At 39.2% G+C, this 7,323-nt stretch overlaps 1 long non-coding RNA gene across 1 annotated transcript in view; it reads right to left on the bottom strand.

Annotated features, from left to right (window-relative positions):
• LOC138981159 (uncharacterized) overlaps window positions 1–6,828 on the bottom strand; it is an 11,943-nt gene extending 5,115 nt beyond the window's left edge. Inside the window, exon 1 of the long non-coding RNA XR_011460577.1 lies at window positions 6,441–6,828. This is a non-coding gene — a long non-coding RNA (uncharacterized lncRNA). The remainder of the gene's footprint in view (window positions 1–6,440) is intronic.
• Between the last annotated feature and the right edge of the window lie 495 nt (window positions 6,829–7,323).

The following is a 7,323-nucleotide window of genomic DNA, read 5'->3' as shown; positions in this document are numbered from 1 at the left end:
GATATTTAGACGAGTATAAATGCTGACGAGTCGAAGACGAGTTGCTTTATACTTGTTCGAGTCTAAATATTGGACCATATTGCTATGCTGAAAAACACAATAGCGTTTATATTGCTATTCTGACATAATATTCTGTGTTAAAATCATCATGATTTTTGTTGGCAACAACTACCAGAAGGGTCCATGTCGTTGATTGCAGAGGACGGTTATAGTGCGCATATCCCTTTGCGCATGTATCCACGGAAATCACCGAACATTGAAAAACCCACGGACATGTATTACGGAGAAGACTCGAGATAACCGGATGTTTAGCATTACGTCAATATGCTAGGAATCATATGACGTCATGACGTATCATGCTTGCTTGCGTATATTCTATGTTCGAAAGTCTGACTTCTGTTGGGGATTCGCGTGATGAAGACTGCGGTAAATCTGTAGATGATAAGAGAACAAGGATTGTCTCAGAAGAAACGACTAAATGTTTCAGACCGGTAACTTCATTTCAACATTGCACTATACAATGGACGTTCTATGTGACAGGAGAGTTTGCTGATTTTGTGTTAAACATTGGAAAGATCGTCTGCTAGAATCAGAGATAGGTCGCTTCAGATAGCAGCTTCTTGAACTTTGCAAGGTGTGTTGCCTGTTAAAGAACTGGATTTTTACACGTAATGTATGTCATGTACAGTAAGCAACAAACAAACACATACACAAAGCAAATGGCATCTTATTCCTTGTCGGTCCCTGATTCCAAAAACATACAGATATGTTATGTTTGGAGTTGTAAACAAGGTCAGAGAGTTAAAAAGAATAGAGATACGGAAAAGCGTGCTATCCTGCTCAGCGCAACCACTACCGCGCTATTCTGGCTTGTCATTTTCACTTCTTTTTCCACGAGCGGGGGACTGACAATGCTTTTTGATCTTGGTGAAAAATGCAATGCGTTCAGTCTCATTCCGTGAGTTCGACAGCTTGACTAAATGTAGTAATTTCGCCCTACGCGACTTGTTTATTCTTGTCAATACGTATAATACTTTGCACCCCTGCATTACTAAATGGGAATTGTTGGAAAGAAAAATCACTTCGTTTAAACCAAACTCTTAAACCACCTTACAGCATGCTTACAAACAAGGAAGGAAAATAACAACTTCTCTCGTTACAAAAAAAAAATCTGTTACAACTTGGTAACACTTCTGGAGACCATCAAACACAGGAATTGTGTAAAGTGTCAAGGATTTAGGGGCAACAAAGTTTTTAAACTATTACAATGTTTAATTGTTGTACCTTTACAGGACCCTGCTACGAGCTTACTATTCGAAAAGGGTGAACCAAAATAGCATCAATTGTCGAGATAATCAAATCATGCAAATGAGTGAAGCTTCACATTCTTAAGCCGTTTAACAGCCCTCGGACTATATTGCTTTTGGAACAACTCCCTGCTAGTGTAAAGCAGCATGTAAACCACGACAAATACATCCATGCTTGTATTTATACAACCCCTGTAATGCAACCGAGGGGTGGATTAAATCTAGTTGATTATTTTTAGACAAGTGAGAAATTAGAACGAACTACTTTTATTACACCATAATCACCCGTGGATTATTCGAAGTAAGAATAAAGAGGGCTAAAATATAATCAATACAAGAATTTATTTTTAGAACATGACATCAATTGAAATCCAGACGATTGGACCCTGTTGCGGAAGAAAACAACGTTGACTCAAAACTGTAACAACAATCGCTGTGATATGAATGCTGTTTTTATATGTTATACTCTCACTTTCTCCCAAGCGCAAGACAAATTCTTCCATGAAAATTGAAGCCAATAAAATTTGAGTTGAGTTGAGTTGAGTTGACGTGTATAAAGTACACGCATACCGGGCCTCGCCAGGTTTGTTTCTGTGACTTGTCGACAGACGATGCAATTTGCTTTGTGTGTGTTTTTGTTGTTGCTTACTGTACATGACATACATTACGTATACGTGTAAAATCCAGTTCTTTAACAGGCAACAAACCTTGCAAATTTCCAGAAGCTGCAATCTGAAGCGACCTATCTCTGATTCTAGCAGACGATCTCTCCAATGTTTAACACAAAATCAGCAAACTCTCCTGTCACATAGAACGTCCATTGTATAGTACAATGTTGAAATGAAGTTACCGGTCTGAAACATTTAGTCGTTTCTTCTGAGACAATCCTTGTTCTCTTATTATCTACAGATTTACCGCAGTCTTCACCACGCGAATTCACAACAGAAGTCAGACTTTCGAACATACAATCTACGTAGGCAAGCATGATACGTCATGACGTCATATGATTCCTAGCATATTGACGTAATGCTAAACATCCGGTTATCCCGATTTTTCTCCGTAATACATGTCCGTGGGTTTTTCAATGTTCGGTTATTTCCGTGGCTTCATGCGGAAAGGGAACCGTCGTCTGCAATCAGTCAACGACATGGACCATTCTGGTCCTTGTTGCTGACAAAAACATGATTTTAACACAGAATGTAATGTCAGAATAGCTATATAAACGCTATTGTGTTTTAATCGTAGCAATAGTGTCCGATATTTAGACGAGACAAGTATAATGCCGACGAGTCGGAGACTAAGAATAAAGTAAAAGAATAGGGACTATTTGAACGACGCGCATTTGACACTCTGAGTGATTAGGCTGAAATGAAATTGCTTACAAAATGTCGTCTGCATGACTGCATGTTCGACCTGTGTTGTTCTTTGTATAAATAGCTTAAACAATGACGACAACTCGTTGATTACTGGAAAATAAACCACTCGTGGGTATTTGCAGCCGCTTGGTAAATTCACTCGCTCACACTCGTGAATTACCAAGCGGCTGCAAATACCCACGAGTGGTTTATTTTCCAGTAATCAACGAGTTGTCGTCATTGTTTAAGCTCTATATATATAATGGGAGTACATCATTCGTCCACTTAGAAACATATCAACAAGCAAGAGCCTGGTCGTTTTGTGTGTACATAGGTGTTTTTTTTCTCAGAATCAGCCACACATTTCAACTTTGTACAGGAAACCTCCACGCTTTAGATTGCAAGTATATAAGTAAAGAAAAAAATAGGTGTGGTTAAGGTAACATAGCCAAAAAAATAGGGTAGGAAGGTAGGCAGTCCCTTTTTTTTTTTTTTACTTTTTTTTCTAATCTGTACAAATCAAACCTACTTGACAGGGAAATAAGTGTGCGACTCGAGCGCTTTCGCTTTCATTGCGTTTTCTGCACTCTTTTTTTTTTTTTTTGACAAATGTAATAAAAAGTTATAGGGTCGGCCCCTAAAAATAGGGTAGGTCGGGTTACCGAAACCACACCTATTTTTTTTTTTTTAGGCCTAACATTCGAGGGGTAAGATGCTCTCAGCGAATGCCAAATCTGTGATGACGTTCACGTCGTTTAGTAATACTACGCGTTCGCCAGTCTCAGGAGACTTGGGATTTGTCACGCTCTCGATGGTTTACTGCAGCGTCGGGTATGGCTGAACAAGCCGACAAAGAAATACATATACAACTTCGGTCTGTCTTAATTTCTATTTGTTTCTTTCTTTCGGACTGCGGCTTGGCAAGTCAACATGCCGACAAAAAGAATATTTGAACTCCAGTACTTGAAACAAGGTGTGGGTGTCTCGTGGCAGACTACACTCCGAAGACAATATCTCTATAATATTGCTATTTCATATGTTACGTGGATTTCCATTGGTCAATTTGGCAAAACTGAGCTCAGTGCAAAAGTGATATCGACGACATTTCCGTCGATATCAGTTTTGATATCGACGACCTCTTTATTGCTTCCCCACTTCAAAAACAAAAACACCTAAATTTAAAAACAAACACATATATATGAAAATGTAATGATTCCAGAATTTAGTTGAGCAAGTGACTAAAGACTTTTTGAAAGAAAAAACATTTTGAAATACTGAAAAGTACAAGAAAAGAGTGAACAAAAAGAAATAATAATCAGAGGGAGGGATATGGAACAGCCAAAACTGAGACAAATACTTTTGTAATTTCTTTACAGTAAGTACAAAATGTCCAGAGAATTTGCAATATATCTAACATTGACTGACTGTGTGACGATATCTTCTGCTATTGGTCTGTTTCGACAGTGATATCAAAATCTCGACCTCCGGTCTCGATTTTGATATCACTGTCTCAACAGACCATAGCAGAAGATATCATCACACAGTCCGTCAATATTGGGTAATATATGACTCACCCAGAAGAAGAACAGCAGCGAGACTTAGCAGGACAGTGAAGCTGTTCATCTTCTGTTCACTTCAGAACACTTTGGACTTGTCTTGGTTAATACTATAAATCACGAGCCTTGTATCCCAGCAGAGACGTAGATTTTGCTATCGTGTCTTCCTTTCTTCTGCTGACTTTTCCTACTTAAATACGATCATCACCAGTATCTTGGTGCGAACATATTCGTGATTGGTCAAAACCTGTATTTGTATCTTCTTCTGTGTGTATATCTGCTGGGTGCCCAATAGAATTGATTTTATTTTGGGCACACATGAACAAATGAGTTGATAGATCACGCGAAGGATGCCTTTTGAATAGTGTGTGACGCGATACCCTCCGCGCCCCCTCCCGCCCCGCCCCTATCAATATCTCTCTCTCTCTCTCTCTCTCTCTCTCTCTCTCTCTCTCTCTCTCTCTCTCTCTCTCTCTCTCTCTCTCTCTCTCTCTCTTACTCTCTCTCTCTCTCACTCTCTCTCTTTCTATATGTCTCTCTCTCTCTCTCTCCATCTCTCTCCCTCCCTCTTTGCCAACCAACACACACACACACACACACACACACACACACATTGCCACCCATACACACACATACATCCCCCGCGACTTTAAGTCTGCCGGCATATTATGAAATCATTACGAAATGTAAAAAGAACCGGCCGAGAATAACGTTTCAAAATGCAACCTTCCTCTGACCCTTTAACACAAAAACAAGGCCGCATATTTCCAAAAGCTTTGGATTAAAGTCTCAAAGGTGAAAACCCGATGGAATGTAATATGTGATGGGCACGAGTGTAAAAACGCGAGATAAAATGACTGATAATTGATCGGAAATATGTACAAGTTGGGACATATTTACTGACAGTGTTTGTTGGGCTGCGCATATGCAGCATAATACAACAGTTCGGGTGTTGGTTTTGGTTCGTGTACGCTGGTTGTTGCTGTTGTGCGCGCGCGCGCGCGTGTGTGTGTGTGTTTATGTGTGTGTGTGTTTGTGTTTGAGTGTGTGTGTGTGCATTTGTGTGTGTGCGCGCGCGTGTGTGTGTGTGTGTGTGCGTGTGTGTGTGCATGTGTGTGTGTGCGTGTGTGTGTGCGTGTGCATTTGTGTGTGTGTGGGTGTGTGTGTGTGTGTGTGTTTATCTGGTGGGTAAAAACAAAACCTAGATTGAAAAAAAAAAAAAAAAGGAGTTGGGAAATAGTGAATGTCATCTGAAGTATGACTCACATCATTGAGGACAATTTCTTTTCTCTGATTATATTGACGTTTTAAGCATTGGGTCTTCTTCTCTTTTTTTTATTTTTTTATAAAACCCTGATAACATCCTGGTAATAATAAGTTCTATGATGTTGGACAATTAATCTAAGACCTCTCTCACGTTCAAACGTCATTTTGTAACAGACAGAAGGTGAGACGGGCATCATCATTAATAACAACCCAGTCTATTGCAATACATTAGTTAAATATTGACTAAGTGTAAACATGGTACATTGTAAACTGTGTCTTGACGATACTCTTTACTCTTAACATTTTTCTGTTTCCCGATGAAGCTTTCATAAGCAAACATTCGTACTGTATTGTGCTGTCCTTGTATCGGTGAGTACATAATTTGTTTTTTAATCAAATGTATCAGTTAGAATCAAGCTTGTTCATGAAACTTGTCGCCTAGTTTTTAGCCGGACTAAAAGATTTAGTTGCATTACTGAAGTTATGTTGTGTTACAAGAAGAGAACGTTGCCAAAACTCATTTGATAAAGAAAACCCAAACCAACAGTTATACATAAATAACTTAATAAATACCGATTAAAAAGGAATACGAAAAACACCACCAACACTAGCAACACTAGCAACACTAGCAACACTAGCAACACTAGCAACACTAGCAACACTAGCAACATGAAAATGAACATAGAGACAAAAAAACGTAGACGTACATGAAAGAAAGAAGGGATGAAAACATAAATACAAGAAAGAAAGAAAGAAACAAGGAAAGAAAGAAAGAAAGAAAGAAAGGAAGAAAAAAAGAAAGAAAGAAAGAAAGAAAAAAAGAAAGAAAGAAAGAAAGAAAGAAAGAAAGAAAAAAAGAAAGAAAGAAAGAAAGACACGAAGAAAGAAAGAAAGAAACAAACAAACAAAGAAACAAACACATACACATACACAAACAAACAAACAAAGAAACTTACCAAGGATCACAAGCAAAACAAGAGCCACAGAAAACTTCATGTTGGACATGGCTGCCGCCTTGCAATGCAATCCGCTCAGTGTGTTTTGGGAAAACAACTAGTGGATGACAAGCTGCTCTGCAATTGATAATTCGCCGCACAAACTAAACCCCACGATGATTTTATCTTTACAGTTGTTGTTGAACGCTAATGTGGGCTCAAATGCTATCATTGCATTTTCCTGCTTCCTTTTATATTGCACACGAATAATAAATTTGCGTTAAATCAAACCGATCCTCAAACCGAAATGTGAGTAGAAGGATTTAATGTTTGGAGAACACTTTAACGTAAGCATGGAACGCATTGATACTTTTTTTTCAGGGAGATTAAACCTGTCTAACGCGGGAGATCTACGTCGTTAGAAATGTACACGGGGGATAACCGGCTATACAGTGGTAAGCTGGTGTACGGTGAGTAACACTCGATTCGGCCTGCATTTTTCCCGTTTTACCACAAAGTTGTTGATTTCTGTCTGGATTAAAGGTGACCTACTGCATCTGCGATGACTAACTTTGTTTCGAAATGCATAATATGTTGAAGAAGGATTTGCGTTTTCCCGTATTTAAATGTTAAAACGAGAAATCGTGGTGACGAAGCACCGGAAATGGCTGCTCGGTGGGTTTCAAATGTAGAAATGCGCTTGTTTTTACAAAACCAGCTCGTATTCAGCTTCGGTACGGGAGTCTTAGTGACAAAGGAATCATACTTGATGCAAAGGAGTGCTATTGTCGGGTTGGAATCATTCGTTAGAGCGTGCAGGCGAGAGGCGGTCAAATATGCGAGATGATCGTACACCGGGTTGAAGACCGTCGCGAATGGGGCCTCGGACGCAAAATCTGGTTTG

The sequence above is a fragment of the Littorina saxatilis genome, linkage group LG12, assembly GCF_037325665.1.
Source record: "Littorina saxatilis isolate snail1 linkage group LG12, US_GU_Lsax_2.0, whole genome shotgun sequence".
NCBI classification, from domain to species: Eukaryota; Metazoa; Mollusca; class Gastropoda; order Littorinimorpha; family Littorinidae; genus Littorina; species Littorina saxatilis.
The sequence above is the reverse complement of the archived record's forward strand: the minus strand, read 5'-3'. Positions and strand labels throughout refer to the sequence as shown.